Below are 23,319 nucleotides of genomic sequence, written 5' to 3' on the forward strand. Positions count from 1 at the left end.
TATCGCATGATTAAGAAGAGGCTAGTCTATGGAATGGATTGGTATTATTTTCTATTAATTGCGTACAATCGAATGGTTCTGATAAGTGTGGGAGGAAAAAAAGGTAGAACACAAGGAAATCGGTCGAAGACTTGGCAATCTACGCCTTTAACTTTTTATAGTCTATTTTCGAGTAAAATGTCGCTAACCATTTAAACTTATAATATCCTCTGAACACTTTATCAAAGTACAAGAGCGCTTAGTAGAAATGACAAATCCGTTTCTCAGTGGTCACGCTGATGAAAACATTTTAACATCTTGTTTTTTGTCCAGCTTGTAGAGCCATGCAGATTCTTCATGATAAAAGGAAACCTGTTTTCCAAGTTGCTGTTTCCAAACGCTTTTCATTGACCTAAAATAATGATAAATAATGAAATAATTGAACAAGAAACTTTTTTTTTCTATTTTCAAAACCAAGAATAAAGACTTTTGACGTTTCAATGACAATTTTTTACATCACAAAGCTTGCTTTGATTTTGCCATAAAGAAAATTATAGTGTGGGCAAGACTTGTCAGAAGGGGGTGATTCAAATTTTATGGCATGCTAGCGTAAAAAGCTGGATAGGCTAGTGATCATTAACCCGGACATACCGTGAAAACCTAATGTTTATTGAGCGTCTGGAAAATGTTTTAATGTGAATTGCTGCAAAACTGTATAATTACATAACAAAAAGAGAAAATAGTACCAGACAATGAATTTACGCAAGAAATTTGTTGATACTGTGGATCATTCCTGTGAAACTAGAATGCAGGCTGTTGCAGGAAAAATAAATTGTAATCCTACTCAACATTTTGGACTTTCATAAGTTTTTAAACACGCTTATGCAACTGACTCTATTATATTGGAGAGTTCAGGCTCGAGTGATGTGCCTCTAATCTGTTTTTCATGTGTATTGTCAACCAAAACGCTTCTGTCCAGATTTCGATTTAAAACCGTCTGGCTTTTGGTACATGTGTCCGGATTCAAGAACACGACATGCTTCATTAATTTAACAATTTACATGTTAAGCTTGTATTTTTAACTATTTTGTTTGTCCCAAACTCAAAGTTTTGACGTGTAACAGAAACATATTTAAACTAGAGTTTGATCTTTTGGCGTCGCTTAAGTGTCCGGGTAATGATCCATTACGGTATTCATTTCTTTTTCAGGTGGAGAAAATTTTCCAAATAAGCTGATTAAAAATTGGATTGATCCAGTTTACGCGCTTTGGAATTAAGGAGAAACATTCCGCATAGGATTGTTTTGAACATTGGAGGATGATCGTTTTGTTGCGTGCGTTTGATTGATAGGGATTTCTTTCGAATTGTTGTGGACTGCGGAGAATTTTTTTTTTTTGGAGAACAATCGAAGTTTTCGAGGCTTCTTCTATTTTTTGGTCTTCCCAAGTGAAGTTGCTTCTTTCAAGGAGAAATTGATCAAGATTTGGATTGGATTTTGTTAAGTATATTTTTTCTAGTGTTCATTTTTCCTTCTTTCACGTTTTTACTTGATTAATCATTTAACTTTTTTATTATTTATTTATATTCCTCTTTCTTTTCTCGATATGGAAACTGACGAGGAATCTTCAAAACATTGATCATTCTGATCTTCCTGCTTCAGTTACTAAACCATTTAGAGTAAAACATTTTCCTTCCACTTTCAATGGTCCTTAGGAAGAAGAAAAAACAATTAATGTTCTCTTGATTTCGGCTAAAATATAAAACTGTTAAAGAAATTAAAAAAAAATCGCTGGATAAATTAAAGGTAGTTTTTGGTTCTCATGGAGATGCTTAAGCACTCCTAAAATCTAATGTATTTGGGAATTCATACCGCATATATGCCCCTTGCGATTCATGTCGGATAAATGGTGTAATTTATGACGAATCATTGAGTTGCGATGACATTCGTTATTATGGTTTAGGAATTTTCAAAAACAAATATATTGCTCCCGTCAAAATTTTAGACTGTAATCGTTTGTCTAAATTAACTTCCAATGGGAGTGAATCAAGTTATATTCATTCTAATTGTTTAAAAAAACAACATTTGCCGGTTCTGTTTTTCCGGATTTTGTTTCAATTAATAATGTTTGTTTAAGTGTGAGACTTGGGAAAGTATCCCAAACTTATGCATTGCACGCATTGTCTTTTATTTGGACACACTTCTACTTACTGTTCAAATAAACCTAAATGCTCCAAATGTGGAGATTCACATTCTTCATTTGAATGTTATAAACCTTCTGATGCTTGCATTTATTGTAAACAGACTCATTTTTCTATTACGGATTGTTCAGTCTATAAAGCTAACCAACAAAAATGTAATCAACAAATTATATTCAAAAATCGATGTTCCTATTCAGAGATCTTAAAAGCTTCTGGGGATTTTACTTCTTCTAATATTTATAATCTGGCTATGATAGTGATGATTTAAATAACAGTTCTACAAAATTATATATACACCTCCAACTACAAGAAAAAGAGTTAGCTTATTATGTAACAAAAATAATAAAAATTCTTATGCCCAGCCTTTACTATATTTTGACAAGAATTTTCCTCCATTTAATACTTCACAAACGATTCCTGGGTTTCAAAAAATTAAAGGTGATAATTCATTTGCTAATGAAAGTTCTAGGGAAAATATTGATAATTCAAATAATTGTAACAGTTGAAAAATCAGGCGTTTACTGTTTGCCAGAAAACGCCGAAATTAAAAATCGATGTATTTTATAGCGAAAATAACCATGTATAATCGGGCAGCTCGAATGTATAACAGATTCATTCGAATAACCTACATGCAGGCGTGAGCACTTTAAAATACAAAAAAAAAATCTACCTATGATCAAATAACTTATATGTATTCGGGTTCGCGACGAGATTTGGACAAAAAACTAAAATTTAAAACGAGACAGGCAATCGGGAACAGGTTCAAAAGCATGTTGGAGGAAGAAGGACAACTGTTGATAAAAAAAGGAAAATGATGAACTTCCGCCAACGATCGCGTTCGTATTAGTAAAATTTCATGGTCAGATGGACCACATCTATCTCCAAATTCTTAAAACTCGTCTATTTCTAAACTTCATCTAGAAGCGACAGGTTATTATTTTCACCAAAAAATTAGTGCTTTCATAAGAAAGTTATTTGAAACCTCTGAAGTTTATACTTATACAAATAAGTTAAAAAGTAAGGGAAATTTTAAAGCAAATAAAAAAAACAGTATTTCAAAGTGAATTATAAAAAAAAAGGTAAATTTGTGTAGTGATATAATCACCGGTCAGGTAAAACTTGTAAAGTACATGGAAGATGTGAAAATAAGTGTAGGGGAACTGGGGGTAGTATGCCCATAGGGGGCAAAACGCGCCACCCTCGATTTGGACGAACGGTGTGGTTTAGAATACTTTTTTTCACCCTAGGTTATAGCAAATGGATAAAAATGCTTCTATAGATAAATTTTTATGAGTTTTTCTCAAGAAAATCGATAAAAACGTATAAAAACGTTTTTCGCTGTTTTCGTTGCAATTTTGTGCGATTTTCAATGTCATTTTTTAGGTCGATAAATAACCAAATTTTTAAAACTATCGCCGAGAGTCAACTTGTGCACTGTCATAGTTTGTATTACATGCAAAAAATATGTTCAATTTGTCCTAAAAAAGCTTATCGAAGGACCTAAACTTTAATCAACTCTGGGGGCAAAACGCCCACCCCTATTTCATAACACCAAAACAGCCGTTTGAATTCAAATTCTACCAAATGTAATGCCATATTGAAGTTACACGCAATTTGAAACCTTACAAATGTAAATTTTTTGCATCAGCATGTATACCATTATTGAACAATAACATCTGAACAAACGCCCGGATGTATGCAGCATATTAACAAGCAAGATTGTGTGCGTAAGTTTACAGCAAGGCTAACACCGAACTCAAGCGGGGCGTTTTACCCCGCAAAACAATACATATGCAGTTAAGCAAGCATTTTTTAAAAATTGGTTTATAGGGGGACTGGGGGTAGTTTTCCCACGTTAAGGAGAACAGCGATTTTAGATGTGAAAAACATTAGTTTATGCTCTGTTTTAACTATGGTCGGATAGATAAACATGTTTTCTACCAAATAGTAGAAACAGCTATCCCTTTTAACTTTTCCGGGGTTTATAAACTAATTTTTAAAAAATGCTTGCTTAACTGCATATGTATTGTTTTGCGGGGTAAAACGCCCCGCTTGAGTTTGGCGTTAGCCATGCTGGAAATGAACGCACACAATCATGCTTGTATATGTGCTGCATACATCCGGGCGTTTGTTCAGATGTTATTGTTCAATAATAGTATACATGCTGATGCAAAAAATGTACATTTGTAAGGTTCCCATTTTTGCGTAACTTCAACGTGGCATTACGTTTGGTAGAATTTGAATTCAAACGGCTGTTTTGGTGTTATGATATAGGGGTGGGCGTTTTGCCCCCTGAGTTGATTAAAGTTTAGGTCTCTCAATAAGCTTTTTAAGGGCAAATTTAACATATGTTTTGGGCGTAATACAAACTACGACAGTGCACAAGTTGGCTCTCGGCAATAGTTTCAGAAATTTGGTTATTTATCGACCTAAAAAATGACATTGAAAATCGCACAAAATTGCAACGAAAACAGCGAAAAACGTTTTTATACAATTTTATCGATTTGGTTGCGAAAAACACATAAAAACATATTAGGAAAAGCATTTTTATTCATTTTCTATGATCTAGGATGGAAAAAAGCATTCTAAAACACATCGTTCGTCCAAATCGATGGTGGCGCGTTTTGCCCCCTATGGGCATATTACCCCCAGTTCCCCTAAACCCCAGAAAAGCTAAAATGGATAGTTGTTTCTACTATTTGAAACAAAACATGTTTGTTTATCCGACCATTATTTGAAAAGAGCACAAAATAATGTTTTTCACATCTAAAATCGCTGTTTTCCTTAACGTGGGCAAATTACCCCCAGTCCCCCTACAATGTTTTAACTATAGATTTGAGGTTTTAAAACGTCACGTTTAGAACAGAATCGCAGACTACGCTGAAAGCGAGAGCTGTAGCGAACAGAAAAGGTAGTATTTTGTGGCTTTAAATGTTTGGTGTGTGTTAACTGTTGTGTGGCTTAGCCACACCACGTGGCTTTTCCTTTGGTCTGGATTTTATCCACAGGAATTGGTATTAAGCCACATAGATAGTATTAAGCCACAACCACACCCCTAGGGAAAAAGTAATAGTAAGCCAAATTGTGCAAATGCGAGAAGTTGATAATACATGTAGGCCTAAAACATACATTGAACGTTTAGCGGTGTATTGAGTTTTAATAGTAAGGAGAATTTGCCTGTTTAGTCTTGATCGGTCGGAATCGGATTGAGAGAGAGAGTTGATATTTCTACGGTTGAGTATTTCCGTTGGTGCAAGTTCCGATTGAGTACAAATGGTATCAGGGGTTTCAATTTGAGAATCTAATAGACTAGAGAACCTGCCCTGAGTGCTTCTCTCGGATTAGTCGGGCACGCAACTACAGTACTGGCATCCTTGTTAAACGCAAGGTTGGCGCAAAAGTCAGTACCGGAAAAAGGTACTATTAGAAAACACCCTCACTTTACATTGGCGCCCAACGTGGGGCTCGAACCCACGACATATTCCTTGAACTATAATCTTCTTTGTGAATCTCATCTTTCACAAAAATATTATATAACATGGGTTTAATTATTAAATGAAATAAATGCATACGAAATTATCGTCATGTGTGAGCTGCCGAATAAAACAACACAAGAACTGCTTAAGAAAAACTCACCACTTTAAACGGTCCAATTCTCCGCTCCAATTCCAATTTTTTCACAAAAACTACGCACCGATCACTTATGCACTATTGAACTATAGATTTGTATATAAAGCACTCGAAAATACTTAATTTCAATGCTTCAAATCACAAATTAAAATTAATGCACTTTGATTTCCTCGGCAATCACTTTTTATTACTGGACAAGGTTGCCAGGAAACCATATTCAATTGCGGTGTATTTATTATTCACAATTTAAATTCATAGAAAAAGTCAAACACAACTCATTAATTTATTGGAATTAGGCAACAAAGCATGCATTGGTAATAATTGAGCCTCTCAATACTTTCCTTATCTGCGTATTGTAGCGCATAAACATCAATATACTGAGAAACATATAAAACATACGTCTTTTAATAGGTTAACTATTTTGGCAACACTCCTGTTGTTCTACAGGCGATTCGCGACTACGAAGCAAAAAGAGATTCCACAAAGCACTCGCACCAACGGAAAACCTCGTAAGGAACTGTCATCGTGTACGTGAAAAAAAGCAAAAAGCATCTCTCCTTGTTTTTCTCACAGAAAACCGAAGAAAACATCAGCAGCTTCGTAGTCGCGAATCAGAGGATGATGTTTATGTGTCAAGTCATAAGTGAATTGATTTGCAAAGGGTCTATTCTGATTGTCTCATACACTGAGAATAATATGAACTCAATTAAATTTTAATTGTAAAGTTTGGATTTTGATCCGAATAAGCCGATCGAACAATATTCGGAGAGTGCTAATCATAAATTAACAAAAAATCGTGAAACATCGCAACCGAATTTTTTTTATGTTACCATTCACTCTCTCGGTAATAACATGGTGATAGAGCATTCAAGAGCAGCAACCTTTACAGACCACAACCATATCGAGCCATTCAGCGAATAGTTCAATTCACGGATAAATTATTTACCTTTTGCATTTAAAGAAATTTAAAAACAACTGTGCAAGTACCGTCGTTGGGGGTGAGATTTAGCCAAAAATGTGTAAGTCCTCATTTATTTCTAAACAACTTTCGCAATTTGCATGATATGTTCGGCTAAATAAGAGAATACTTTGCCAATGCTGAACAAATGATTGAAATTTGATTATTTTCCTCTAAATAGGAAACGTACGAAAATTGGCCCAAACTCACCCCTCCGAGGGGATGACATTAGGCCAAACAACACTCAGGAAAGTGAACTATCGATAAACATATGAACCCCTTATGAAAATTCGCCACAAGACATCGGATTGAAATTCATAAGTTTACGTTATAAAACCGAAATTTGAAAACAACAATAGTTTTCGCGGCATCGTGGAATCGAACCAAGAACCTTGCGATCGATAGGCTCGTGCGCACTCCCCTTTTCTATCGACGCCTAAATGTGGGGTGATGCTAAAACGATACATACAGCTTTCGTATTGCAATAATCGTTCCATCATTCTTAAGGCAAAATATATAAATTTCTATAGTCTAGTTCGCTGCGTGTAGAATAGATACGCAATAAGAACAAATCAGGAGAATCGTGTTTCTTTCAAGTTTTCTAGAGCTTTCCAATATGATGGATGATATGATGGACAGGAATGTGAGTTTTCTAAATAGTATTCGTCCACCTAAAAGCTAGATTATCTCAACTTTCATTCGTTGCGCTAAACCTGTAGCCCACTTAGTGCAAGACTTTGACTAATCGGGCTGAGTTTCGAGTTGTCAAATAACATAAAACAAATAAACTACCAACATTGATAAATTGCGTCTTATGTCAGAAAATGACGTGTGCCTTCGTTTTAGGTGGGCTATAGCCCAACTAACGGGAGCCCAATTGAAACGTAGCCCACTTAAAGATAATGCAACGAACGAATTTCGACTGTAGTTGTAGATAATTTCAAGGATTACCACGGTTACTATATTGAGAAGGTGATATATTCCAAAAACTGACAGCTGCTTGATGACGTCATTCCTATCCATCTCGAACAAATTTGTGAAAAAATGATCTAGTGATCCTGATGGTATATAGTACGAAAGAAGTGAAACCAGTGTGTAGCAAGTGGTGAGTTACAGTCGTCGGCACTAACCAGAGGACGGTGTGTCCATCTTTTTCTCTTTTGTGATTTCTTCCTTTCGTAACGACAAAAGTCATGCGTGTTGTTTGAATGCGGACGGATGGTGTGGATCAGGAGCGAATATAAGGGATAATATTCCGGCGCTCATTTTATATCAACATCCAGCGGTGGCAGTAACGTGCAGACAATATTACACGCAATTCAAACGCAATTCTGAAATACAAATTATCCAATAATTGCGTTCCGTGGATTTTCCTTGCAGAGCACAATATTATGAACCAATCAACAATGACGTCACGCTGCACGTTTTTGGTTGGTTGGTTCTTGGTTAGAAACGCACCTGCTGCAAGTTTATATCCATGGCATGTCAATTTTCACAGCCGAAATGCTGCCACAGTAAGACTTGATACAAAAAATATTCGATGAAATAAATGAAAACGAAATTAGGCTGCGTCCATTTATGACGTAACGCTAAACTGTCCAATTTTCGACCCCCTTCCCCTCCGTAACGGTCTTTGTATGAAAAAAAAATGTAGGGGAACTGGGGGTAAAATGAACACCCTAAGCAATTTTCATGTTTCCTTGCTTATGAAGCTCTCAGATTCTTTTTCAATAGCTCAGAATTGAAGAAGGATGTTTATGCAATGTAACAAGTTGAAATATTGTGATGGAAATAGAATTTTATCAACATTATTATTATTTTGAAAATTTCTTTCCTTAGAGTCAATGTTCCAAACATGTGGGTAAAATGAACATGCAACGGGGGTAATATGAACATACACTTGAGGGTAAAGCGAACATAGAATGGGGGTAATATGACACCATGCTGAGGGTAAAAAAAACATGCAGTGGGGGTAAAATGAACACCATTTAAATCGAACGGGTTGCGACATGATTCTCGGCATCTGGTACATGATCAATGCATATCTCACAGGCATTCTGAAATCGATGGAACGTTTAGCTGAGACCATTTGGATGGCTGTCGATTTCTGTCTTTGTGTTTTCTCCGGAAAACTCTCGGCATTTGAAATAAAATTCTATATTATTCGCCCTGCCATGGTGTTCATATTACCCCCATCTCGAGTGGTTCATTTTACCCCTAAAGAATCAACATAATCAAATCATTTGTTCTTAGAATTTTGAAGATAAAAATACTTTCAATTTCCGTCTACTTATCATAAATACCTTAAAGATATGATGTGCTTCTTTTGATGATTTTTGTCATAAAAACCTTAAATTCCACGAGTGAAAATTTACATCATATATGAGAAAATAGAGAGGCGTACTTTGGTTTTGTTTACTTTTCCAGCTTCTGGCAGTTCTAGATCGCGCTACAGTTGTCGAAATAGTTTCTTAGTCTGAGATTTAAGGATGGTGCTATGTTTTGCATAGATTTATAGCATAATTACCGTTAAACACAAACCTGTTCATTAAACCCCCCTGTTCATTTTACCCACAGTTCCCCTATGAGCCGCAACATTTGAGCTTACTTCCCACCCCGCTACAGCGTTACGTAATATGTGGACGGCGCCTTAGTCTGCACAAATTAAGTGGCGTTGTGCATTCAATTTGATTCTTTGTTACTGTTTTTATAACTGCAACAGTGTAGTCTGTATTTTTTGCATTGGCCCTTTCAGCGAGTAGAACATAATGAGTGACGTTTGATTTCAGTCATTGTCAATACATGCGAAAAGTAACCAATACATAAGCTAGTTTTTGCACAGTTTTGGATTGCCGAAGAGAACATTTTTGTTGCCGACAATAGTAATTGCATTGCCGATAATAGAACAAATGCCTCGTGACTTTGGCGAGGAAAAACAGATAATTTAGAGAACAAAATAGTGTTATGTGTATAATAACCAATGAATAAAGAGTGCTCAAGTGTATTTCAGGTGTCTCCTGCTAATTCTTGTGCTTAATAGTTGTGTATAATTGCCTTTTTCAAAGTCCAGCTGCTTAGATTGCCGAGAATATGTAAGTTCCCCTATGTGCTTGAAAATAAACTTAAATTTACAACATATTTTTAGCTGTGTATAACTGTCACACATTCCTCATAGTTTTCGCTTATATTTCAGTCGTTCACCAATTATGCTAAACAAAAACTCAAAATTATACAACCAACACATCAAATCCAGTCTCTGCGTCCAAAACGTATCATCCAAACCAAATGCCCAACGGAATCGCCTTCTCACGACTAACGACCGGGTTCCCGACGTGGAAACGCGAAAAATTAGCAATTTGATTAACCTCGTTTGTGCAGCTCGACCTCCGAATTCGGTAGCTTCTTATCGATTTCGGCTAATAACCGGTTGCAGTGTGGCAATTTTGTGCAATTTACATCAATTTCTGGAGCACTCATTTATCTCCTTCAACCCGGGGTTTGCCAGAAAACTCCGCCCTCTCATCCTGGGGCCGTTGGTCATCGCCCGCCACAGGGGTTCTGTTTTATGAAAAACTGGCAAAAATCCAGTTTTCGAAACATGATTTTAGCTGAAAAACAAAGTCAAACATTCATCTACATTATCAGAACTTGTATATCAGAATGTGTCATTTTAAGATTTTTAATATCTAGACCACTGTGCACCGTTGTTATCAGTTTCGGGACTCCGTGTGGTTCGACCAAAGTGTTGCGTAGTGCTGCTCGCCGCCCCGACAGGGCAACAGGTGAATTCGGGCCAAGTCGTGCCTCACATTTTAATGGCTGCGAATAGTTGATTTATTGGCAAAATATGCTAATATAATTGCGGTTGACATATTGCAATTATAAGCTGATTTTTTTATAAATTGAAAACCCTTTGTCCGATGGCAGGGCAGGGCCCTTTGGAAAGTTTTGATCCATGTTTGACAACCCGGGAGCATCATGACAGCTGCAGTACAACGTCAATGTACCGAAAAATTTTGGTCCGTGGTACTGTCAAACTCAATGAATTCATGGAGTGTGCTCAAAATAGGGCGTAAACTAGAATTATGCTTGATGGATATAAAAAAGTTTTACATTTTTTGTTTGGCATTTGGAACATCATAATAAACGAGTGATTACCAAATAGCGATTCTCTTAAAGGATTTGTAGGTCATCGGGAAGATTTTGTATGGCCCACGAGCGAGTTTTGAATAGTGGTATGATGTGGTCCGCATGCTGTAAGTTGCTTATAGTAACCGTTCCTTTGTTTACGAAATTATTTTCTGACCACTTGGCAATTCAAAGTAAGACAAATTTGTTAGGGATCGTTCAAATATTACGTAACACAACAAGGGGAGGTAAGGGATATTTTGTAGTGTTTCGGTACATAAAATAAATTGAAATATTCCATATAAAACCTGTTATTTCAGGGAGGGAGAGGGTTTAAATTGGCTAATTTCTTCGTTACGTAATATTTGAATCATCCCTTAGATATTTACGATAATTATTAATTTATGGGAAATTGTAGTTATAAGCTTGAAATCAATCTGAGATCATATCAACTCGCAGTACATTTTCTTTTGCGGATTTGAACACTTTTTTCTCATACTCACCACCAGAGGTCTAAGTTTCAATCAGATAAGCTTATTGAATGAAGTACCCGCATAAATGCAAACCATACTTAGACATCACCAATTGTAGTTTACATTCCACTTACAACCATTTCCAAAATGGTATCTTCAACCATAAACGTACCCATACTGGATGAAGTTTGAACCGTACTTGTTAAAGTTTTTGAAAAACCAACCATACAAATAACGGGTTGTTAAGAACGTTTACCATTCCAAAACTGGATTTCTCTCATGCAAATTTCGTTCAATGACTACAACAGGAAAATACTCTGAATGGTTAGAAAAGCTGCCTTTGAGATTGCATTAATGGTTTACGTGTGGTTAAACAATATAACGAAACAGTTCGTAGTATGGTTCAAATGAAAAGTAGTTTGCATTTTTTTATATAATTAAAATCAAAACAAAACTTTATTTTCAAATAAATATGTTTTATTATGGATTGAAATCAATAGCGTACTGCATATAGGATTGCATTTTGAATTATAAACATTATTTTCCTTGCCACTTCGCTTGGTGCTGTCGCGTTCAATTTTATATTGCCTCCTGTGGGTGTTTTCCGGAAGGGTGCTGGATCCAGATGCTTTCGCCAACTTGTAGATTGGATCACTCTTTGACGGAACAGCAATAATGCACAGTCGCCGCGAAATTGTCGCCACTCGGAACATTGTCTGTACAGTATATAAAACTAATTTATTGATAATTACATATACTGCTTTAGTTGAGGATTCTTACCATTAATGGATGTGTCCATCTAAAAGTCGATTGATTGCCGACTTTCCTATGAACGGCTCACAAAATGCGAAGCAAATGAAATTTTCTCGCAAACCTTTTCTACTGTTTTGACAACTAATTCAGCAACCCGCAGTTGACCATAATCATAATGGTTGTAGTATGTTTGTTTGTGGGTCACAAATATATGAACTATAAAAAAACTGCATATGTACATCATTTGGAATGGTAAAGGTTTTATGCAGGGTCAATATACTGTTTTACCATAGCCTATGAACCGTTCATGTACCATATTCGATTATGGTGAGTATACAGTAAATGTCCGTATTAATGTTGGAACTGTACTGAGAACGGTAAATTTGTATGCGGGTATCCCGCTTTTACGAACGCTAATATCACCAAAAATTAGCCCACTTTTACAAAAAGGGGATCTAGTGATCTGACGTTTGTCTTGGTTCGCTTGATATGGACTTATCCACCGGTTCACTAAATTTACTCAGTCCAAGAATTTTGACACTTGACCGAAACACGTGGGAAGCATCTACGTGACCCGCTAAAGTGTCAACATTCTTTAACCGAGTGAATTTATCACACCGGTGGACAAGTCCCGGACCGAAGCCAAACGTCAATATGTTGGATCCCTACCAGAAATTAAGCTTACTTTTAGCGGCCATTACCGCTTTTAAAAAGCAGGATAGTTCATCCAATGGACTTATCCACGGTCTTTTTTTTCTTGACGATTTTTTCCGATCTAAATATGTTTACATAAAATGACATCCATGCCAACACGAATGTTCACCGGATGAACAATGCGTGGATGAATGTGCAACGAAATCGTTTATTTTTCTGTATACATCGCCCGCAGTAAGGGTTTTCTTCACGCTGAAAGTTGCAGCGTGACGTCATCGTATATTAGTTCATAAGCTTATTTGATTGAAACTTAGACCTCTGGTGGTGAGTATGAGAAAAAGTGTTCAAATCCGCATACAAAAAAAAACTGCAAATAAAAAAAATATCACTTTTCGACTTGATTCGATCTCAAATAAAAAGATAAGGACACCGTCTTCAGCCATTTAGCTGCACGGAATGTAACTTAACACTAGACAATGAATGTAACTTAACACTAGACAATGGTATTTTAACACTAGACAATGGACACTGGATGCTTCAGTGGCGCAGTTGAGAAACATTCCTGACGAAAAGTTTCAGGCTGAAGCGGGAATCGAACCAACATCCAATGACACGATGCGCTTAAATGCCTAGCGAAACTAACCGCACGGCCACGAGGCCCACAATATTTTATTTTATTTTATGTTACGGCCAGCGCTTTCTTTTGAGGGCATAAAAGCGATCCACAAATCAGTTAGGCTGAATTGTAAGTAATTTCTTATAGATTACTTTTCCGCAAAACAAAGCACTAACACGTCATTTAATCTTTTCACCGAACGAATTGGTACGCTCTTAAGTTCATTTGGTGGTTAAACTTGGTGATTTTATTAAATTTATTTCCACTGGCAGACGAAAATATCAGACTCGCCCTTATTTCATTTCATTCCATTCGTTGTTTTGCACCCGTCAACAACGAAACAAAATTCCGATCTGCCATAGTGAAAAATTGTGCCGGCAGCGGTGGATGGCCCCATTGTTTACGTTGAAAGTAGGTACGTGAAAATTGCGTTATCTGTCACTTCGCGGGGGGGTTGCTGTACGAAAACTGTTGTCTACCTTTCGACGTGGAAACAAATTACAACAAGAGGAGGGAAGAGAAATTAATTTACAAATTACCAAACGGCGGCTGCTTCTTGAAGCATGGATCAGCTGCGTTGCGTCGCCATAATCGTCGTTGGATGTTGTTAAGTTGTAGTGATACGGAACATCAATAACACTGTGTAATAAGTCGAATATGAAATATGGAGCACATTAGTCATCTATGTACAATGTGCAAACATTTCGAAACATATTCATGTTGAAGATATGATAGAAGCAGCTTAACAGTGCGCATCAATTCTTAATAAAGCAATGAAACAGTACTTATTAGAGCTACAAACATAGTACTTTTCAGTGTTATTTTTATACTTATTAATCCACTTTCGATCCTTGCTAGCATTTGTGTCTTCCGATGGACCCGTTGGCGAAACGAAAAACGATGGTAATTCTTCTTGGACATCATCTTTGGGGAAAAACATTCCAGAATGTCACGTCTGGATATTCGAAGCAGTCCAGGCTCTTCGATTTAAGTGAAGAAGCAAAGGGTGCTGACATTCGTAAACAGTTTTTCTGGATTTGGAAGATTGACGAAGAGACGCACATTTTTTACTTACTTTTACCGACAAATCTGAACGTTTGCTCTCAAGGTCTCTCAAGAGACTATAAGTCACCTGAAAAGATTAAAAATGGAATAAATGATTTTCTTGGATTTCCCCAGTACGAATAATCAATATAAACAGAGAACCCAATCTGCTAATTAAAGTTTAAAAAAGCAAAACTTGGGACGTCTTCACTGGTGCTTAATTTTTTTGGGCTATGCAATCGGACAGTTCCAAAAAATATACAACCAAAAATAGAACAAATTTTATACGCTTCAACCGCAGTTTGATTTAAATTCAATTCGAATATTGTCATTATTTTTGCAACAGCTCTCCAGTCTGATCTCCAGCAAGATATTTAATAATTTGGAGATTATTTCGAAAATTCTCTCAGAAAATCAAATTTGCAAAGAAACAATTCACAAAATTTTCTAGAAATTTCTACAAGATTTTTATTTGGGGAACCCTTAAAAGTTCCTGCTTAGATTTCAATAAAAATCCCTGCAATAATTCCCCCAAGGATTTTTCCAGGCATTTCCCAAAAATTTCTCCAGTGATTTCTCTGGAAATTCCTTTAAGGCTTTCTCTAGTGATCGTCTAGAAGTTTCTCCAGGGATTTGTCAAGAGATTTCCCAAAGAATGTTTCTCCAATATTTTCTAGGAATTCTTCCAGAGATTCTTTCAGGGATTTTCTTTAGGAATTCGTTCAACACTTTCTCCACAAAATCTTCCAAGTATCCCACAAGAAGTCTTTCCTCACAAGATTTTTTCCAGTGGTTCTTCCAAAAACTCTTTCAGGAATTCCTCCAAAGATTACTCGAGCAACTCCTCAGAGGATTCCTCCGAAAATTCCGTTAGGGCTTTCTCCAGTGGTCTAGAAGTTTCTCCAGGGATTTCTCAAAAGATTATCCAAATAATGTTTCGCCAAAAGTTAATTAACATATTTTCCAGGAATTCATACAGAGATTCTTCCAGGGATTTCCTCTAGGAATTCGTTTAACACTCTCTCCACAAAATCCTTCAAGTATCCCACAAGAATTCTTTCCTTACGAGTTTTTTTCAGTGGTTCTTCCAAAAAACATTTCCAGGAATTCCTCCTGAGATTAGTCGAGCAACTTCTCATAGGATTCCTCCAAAACTTAATTCAGGAATTTTTAACAAGACATTTTTCCAGGATTTTCACAGTGAAATCTCCAGGAACTTATCCAAGAGTTGAGTGCCACTAGGATACATGAGGAATTTCTGAAATATTGTCCGTAAGAATTACTGGAGGAATCTCCGAATAAATGCTTGGAGGTATCCATTAGAAAATTAATGCAGAAATCACTTGAGAAAGTGCTAGAGGAGTTCCACGGGAAATCCCTGGAGGAGTACCTGGAAAAGTTACTCATGAAATTTTGAAAAATTCCTACAGGAATACCAAAAAAAAAAATAATGAAGGAATTATTGGAAGATTTCTTTGAAAAATCTATAGAAAAAATCTCCAAGAAATCCCTAAGTTCTCAGACAAATCCTGGAAAGAATTTGTGGGAAAATCATTGAAGCAATATCTGGAAGATTTCCTCCAGGAATTGTTTCAGAGTATCCTTTAGGAATTCTTCAGGGACTTTCTCCAGCAATTCCTCAAGAAATTCATACAAAGATACCTAGTCAAGGAAGCGATTTCGCCACGGAATCTGTTAGAATCTCATTCAGGAATTCCTCCATGGATTTCCCAGGGAGCTTTTATAACAACATTTTACCAGGAAATAATTCAGAGTTTTTCGGAAATTCCTGCAGGGCTTCCAATAGTTCCACGAAGGATTTCATCAAAGATTGCCTAGAAATAATTCGCATGTCTTCCACAAATTTCTCCTCTATAGCTTCTTGAGAAAAAAAATCAATAATGCTTCTAGGGATTACTTGACGAACTCCTACAAGAATTCCCACCACAGATACAACCATAAATTCTGCTACAAATACCTACCGGGACTCCAATAGAAATTTTTTCAAGGATATGTTAAGGAATTCCTCCTAGCATTATTCCGGGAATTCCTCCTGGGGTTTCTCAATGTATTTTTCCTTGAATTCTTCTAGGAAATCCTCTAGAAGCTTATTGGTATTCCTTCGGGAATTACTCTGACTGTTCCTTCAGGAATTTCTCCAAGAAGCCTTCCAGAAAGTTTTCTAGGAGCTTTAAGATTTTTTCCGGAGATTTCACAAGGTTTTTAGGGTTATTTCGACAGGAAAATTCCTCAAAAAATTCCCATAATTCCATCAAATATTTTACCGAGAGAAAAATCATATATCTGCAAGAAATTCCTTCAAGGACTTCTCCTGGAATTGTTCCAGTAACTTCTCTAGGAATTCATTCAACGATTGCTTCAGGACTTCATTCATAGATTTTCTGAAAATTTTAAGGATTCCACTACAATCTCCTGCAGGGATTTCTCAAGAGATTTTCCAAGGTTTTTTTTTTTCGCTAGGAACATTTTGCCGTGAAATAATTCGGAGATATTTTCTTTATTAATTTATGCAGGGATTGCAGGGATTCCAATGATTCCATGAAAAAATCTTCAAAGATTTTGTCTAAAATAATTCACATTTCTTCCAGAAATAGCTTAACCAAAGGTTTATAGAAAAAAAATCTTCAATAACTTTTCCGGGGATTCCTTGATGAACTCCTACCTACAAGGATTTCCTCAATAGATGCCGTCAGAAACTTCTCCAGAGTTGCCGACAGAGATTCCTCCATAAATTTTATCATAGAGTTCATTCCTCCAATGATATCAACAGGAATTACTTGAAAATAGCTGAAGGTCGTAGACACGAAAGTCAATTTAGACAAATTGAGATGTAAAATTGTGAAAAATAATGAAATCGTTCTGGTGGGCTTCGTTACCCGTTCTGTGGCGTAGTTGGTTAGCGCGCCCAGTCTAGTGTATTGGAAGTTGTGGGATCAAAGCTCACCAGAACGATTCTATTAGTCTTCACAATTTTACATCTCAATTTGTACAAATTGACTTTTGTGTCTACGACCTTTAGGTATTTTCAAAACACCGTCGGTTGGTTTAAACCGTAACAGACATGACAACCCTTGTTGAGGAGGAATTACTTCAGAAAAATTTCCAAGGATTTCCTGGAGTTTATCCTAAAAATTCTCCAGGGAATCTTCCAACGCTTGCTTAAAGAATACATTCAGGGTTTCGTCCAGGAATGTCTACAGGGATTACTTCAGGAATTCTATCAGGGATCCCACAAGGCATTCATTTTATCAGGAATTACTCCATGATTTTTCCCAGCATTTTCTAAATAAATTCCTCCGGAGATTACTCCAGAGAACATATTAGGAATTCTCTCAAGATTTTTTTCGAAGTGTTTCTCCATAAATTCCTTTGAGAATTTTCCTCAGAAAATCCTTTAGAAGTTTTTTCTTATATTTTTATAGATTTCTTAAAAATTGTTCATGAACGTTCCGCAACAAAAAAAATCTGATATCTTTTCCTCAGAAGATTCCAATAATTCCATCTTGAACTAATTAAAAGTTTTGCCAAAAATCATAAATCTGCCAGAAATTTCTCCAAGGATAACTTCGAGAATTCGTAAAGATCTTCCTAAAAACTCATTCAAAAACGCCCTCAAAGATTCTTTCGAGAATTACACCAAACATTTTCTCCAGGAATTCCTTCAAGAATTTCTCAACAGATTGTTTCTGGTAATCCACCACAAATACATCCAGGGAATCGTCAAAGATATTACTACAAATGACTCATGGGATTCTTCTAGAAATTTATCCAGGGATTCTTTAAGAAAATCCTTCAAGGCTATTACGTTTTTTTTTCATGGATTCCTCCAGGAATAGTTCCGAGAATTCTATCTGGAAATCCTGTACTAGCTTCTTCGTGAATTTCTTCAGGGATTTCTTAAGAATTTCGCCAGAAAAATTATTTCCATTTCGCCAGAAAATAACTTAGAGATTTTTCGAAAACTCCTCCAAAGATTCCAATAATTCCATACAAAATTTCCTTAAAGATTTGACCTAGAAATCATTCACATATCTTCTAGAAATTGCTACTCAAGAACATTTTGTTAAATAATGCTTCCGGAGATTCCTTGACGAAGCCTTTCCTACGAGGATGCCTCCACAAATTCATCGTTGGATATTTCCAGGAACTTCCGAAGGGTTTTTTTCAAGGAGATTTCCAAAAAAACAGCCAGGATTAGGAATTTCTAGGATTCTTCCAGGAATTTATCTGGAGATCTATCCAGAATTTTTTGCAAATTTATCCAGGATTTTTTTTTTCAAAGATTTTGCTAAAGAGCGGTTCCACAGAAATTAACGACTTTTTTCCCCAAATTTCATTTTTATATTTTTTGATTTGGATGAAATTTTGCACATGCTTTCTTTATGCCCAAAAATGCCTTTTTGCATCATCGGCTCGCCATTTTGACTCTAGCCTTACTTTTGAGAAGGGCCTAAGAAAAAAATCCTTAATAGTTTTCAAAAAAATGTAACTTAGAAACGATTTGTCCCATCAGTTTGGTGCCTTCCGCAAAGTTTTAGGTTATTGTTGGGACTATCTGGAAAAAAAATATACACTGTAAAAAAAAAACGTTCTAATTTTTTATATATCGAAAATAAAGCTTAAAAATCAATTTTCTCAAAAATCGTGTTTTTGATTTTTTTTTTATTTTTTTATATGTTAAAGTAGACAAAAAATGGAGTCTTTTGCACAGTGAGTCAAGATGGAGAAATCATGGACAAAAAAGTTATGATTTTTTGAAAAAAGGTGAATTTTTGAAAATGGTCATAATAAAATTTTTAAATATTTTTCAACTCGAATTTATGAAAGTACGCAAAATTTACAACAAAAAAGGTAAACGGAAAAAAATCAGGCTACCTTTTACCGTTTTAAAGATACAGCGATTTTAATACAAAATTATGATATAATTTTCAATTATCGGTCATTATAATATAACTTAGAAACGGTTTGTCCGATCAGTTTGGAGTCTTCCGCAAAGTTTTAGGTTATTGTTGGGACTATCTGGAAAAAAATATTTACTGTAAAAAAAATGTTGTAATTTTTTACATATCGAAAATAAAGCTAAAAAATCAATTTTCTCAAAAATCGTATTTCTGATTTTTTTTATTTTTTTATATATTAAAGTAGACAAAAAATGAAGTCTTTTGCACAGTGGGTCAAGATGGAGAAATCATGAACAAAAATGTTATGATATTTTTAAAAAAGGTTGATTTTTCAATATGGTCTAAATAAACTTTTTGAATGCTTTTCGACCCGATTTTATGAAAGTACGCAAAATTTTCAACAAAAAAGGTATATGATAAAATTTTGCTAATTGCTACCGAAACATTTGAAAAGTTTATTATGACCATTCTCAACAAATTCACCTTTTTTTAAAACATCATAACTTTATTGTCCATGATTTTTCTATCTTGACCCACTGTGTAAAAGACTTCATTTTTTGTCAACTTCAACATATAAAAAAATAAAAAAAATCAAAAATACGATTTTTGAGAAAATTGATTTGTAAGCTGTATTTTCGATATATAAAAAATTACAACATTTTTTTCACAGTGTATATTTTTTTTCCAGATAGTCCCAACAATAACCTAAAACTTTGCGGAAGACACCAAACTGATCGGACAAACCGTTTCTAAGTTATATTATAATGACCGAAAATTGAAAATTATATCATAATTTTGTATTAAAATCGCTGTATTTTTTAAACGGTAAAAGTTAGCCTGATTTTTCGGTGTACCTTTTTTGTTGTAAATTTTGCGTACTTTCATAAAATCGATTTGAAAAATATTTAAAAAGTTTATTATGACCATTTTCAAAAATTCACCTTTCTTCAAAAAATCATAACTTTTTTGTCCATGATTTCTCCATCTTGACCCACTGTGCAAAAGACTCCATTTTTTGTCTACTTTAAAATATAAAATAAATAAAAAAAATCAAGAAAACGATTTTTGTGAAAATGGATTTTTAAGCTTTATTTTCGCAATAAAAAAAAATACAAAAAATGGCGAACTGATGATGCAAATAGGCATTTTTGGGTATAAAGAAAGTATATAAGGTACAGTGGGGGAAGTGTATCAGTGGGGTAAGTGGATCATTCGTCAATATTAAGCATAAATACTTGAATATGTTGAATGAGTTCGCACCATTGCTTCGTTTTAGGTTACATTCTTACGTCCACACTGATACTATTGCAAAACTGGCACTACACGTACACTAACACAAGCAAACTTGTTAGCTGCAAAAATTAATTAATTTCAAAATTGTTTTCCATCAATCAAAAATGCATTCTATCTCTGTCTTAAATCGAATTCTATTAGTTTTTTCGACACCTGTTGAGCATTTCAGTTCTAATTGAATGAATCACAATGAAAAATATGTGATTTTTATGAATAAATACAGATATATTGTACATGGTACATTTACCCCCACTTTTTAATGGGGAGGGGTAAGTGGATCAAGTATTATTATCATTTATTGGCAGATTGCTTACGAGAATTTCATTAAGTTCTAATATTCGCAAATGTTGTTTTCCTTTATTTTTTCATTCCCAGCTTAAATTTGTCAAATTTACCATAGAGAATTTGAATTAAACCACCTAAAAGTTTTTTTAACCTTCCTGGTATAAAAAAAAAATAATAATAATTTCAAAACTTTCACAAAACTTTTCGTGGTTTATCTAAACTGAGTTGCAAAAGACCAAAATATACTAACTCTCCAATTGAAAACATATTGTCGTACCTTATTTGACCATATAAATTGTTCTAGACAGATGATACAAAAATATTCGTAAATAGAATAAAATAAATCAATTTGTTATTCAAAAATAAATGTAACTAATATTTTCAAACTACGAGTTTTAATCGAAAACATCGTTAGGAATAATCCTACAATGCTTCTGTATAACTTATGTGTATAAATGGATGAATTTTCTCCAAATTATTCTAGTTACAATGGTTTTTTGTTGTGCGAATTAGTGTAAACTAATGTATACATATTTTTAAATATATTTTGTTTAAATAAAGATACTTTTTAATTTTAATGTATTAAATGTACCATTACTAGCACTAATAATAAGAACGAGAGTAATATCATTCTTACAAAACATAATTACATCACATTTGTTTTGAGAACAGATTTTTTCCTATTGGTGATCCACTTACCCCACCATAGTGGGGCAAGTGGATCATTTGGCGCAAATTTTTAAGTCCCTCATACTCAATACATAACTATCAGAAAAATCGAAATAAACGATGATTCGAAGTATATTAGTCCCTCATTTGTTATCCACAGAAAAAAGTTTGAATTTCATTATTCACGTTAGCTGTACATAACAATGAAGTTGACTATTGATTTTTCTGTATCCACTTACCCCACGGTACCTTACCAAATTTCAGCCAAATCAAAAAATACAAAAGTAAACCGACATTCGAATTCAAATGGAACCGCTCTAAACAAAATCTTATGTACGCCAACATTTTCTCCAGGGATACCTCCAGAAATTCATTCCTCTCCAGAGCTGCCTATTTTTATCAATGATGCTCTATAGACTCATCAAGAAACTTCCCCATGAAATTATCCAAGGAATCCTAAATAAATTACTCAACAGGAATTCCTCCAAGTATAATCCCAGTAATTTCTGCCAGAAATTTCTTCGAAGGAACTTGCAGTTATTCTTCTTGGAAAACCTTCAATGGATTATTTATAATATTCCTTTAGAGATCCCATCAGGAATTATTTCAGGAATTATTTCATAATTTTTTTCCAAGCAATTTTCATTAAGTTCCTCCAGAGATTACCCCTGGGATTCTTTTCTGGAGTTTCTCCATGGATTCCTCCAGAGTTTTTTCTAATAAATACATACATTTCTTTGAGGGATTACTCCAGGATTTTTTCCAAGGTTTTTTTAAGAAATTCCTCTAGAATTCTGCCTGGGGTTCTTCCTGGAATTCCTTAAGGTATTTTTCCAAGTCTTCTGGCAAGAAATCTTCCAGAAAATCCTATAAGGGCTTCTTCAGGGATTTTATCGAATATATCCCAAGAAAATTTTCCGTAGATAATCCTTCAATAATGCCTCCAGACATTCCATCATAAATTCCTACAATGATATTACCAGCATTTCTTCCAGGAATATCTCCAGGGACTTCTTAAGGTTTTTTTTCTGAGGGTATTTCGCTAAAAAATAATTCACTTTTTGTTTTTTAATTTCTTCAATGATTCCAATAGTTCTATCTAGGATTTTTTTTTTACGAAGATTTCGCCTAGAAAAATCTTATTTACGTCAGCAATTTCTCCAAGGATACCTTCTGAAATTCATTCCTCTCTAGAGCTGCCTACAAATTTAATCAATTATGTTCCCAGGGATTCCTTCGAGACTTCCTCCAGAGACTCATCAAGAACTTTCTCCAGGAATGTATCCAAGGCCACCATTATAAATTACTCAAAAAAAATCCACCAACAATTTCTCCAGGGATTCCTACAAGACTTCATCCAAGTATATTCCAAGTAATTTCTGCCGAAAAAATCTTTAAGGTTCTTGCAGGTATTCTTCTTGGAAATCCATCCATGCATTATTCATAAAATTCCAAATTTTGTACTCTATCATTGGATTTCACTATAGTTTGTATCCTACGACATTTACGCGTTTTTCGACCTCAACTGTAGAATGAAATAAAGGATAAAGTACTACAATCGGTTTTTATTTACTTATAGGCATTTCACTAAACTCCATTGCTCGCAACTCCGCCAAGAATTTCTTCAGAGATTCCAGATGTTCCTTGAGAAATTCCTCCAGGGTTGAAAAAAATAGTGAAACAATCCTTAAAAGTGTTTCCAGAGATATTCCTAGA

This window comes from Aedes aegypti, chromosome 2 (genome assembly GCF_002204515.2).
Source record: "Aedes aegypti strain LVP_AGWG chromosome 2, AaegL5.0 Primary Assembly, whole genome shotgun sequence".
Taxonomy (NCBI): domain Eukaryota; kingdom Metazoa; phylum Arthropoda; class Insecta; order Diptera; family Culicidae; genus Aedes; species Aedes aegypti.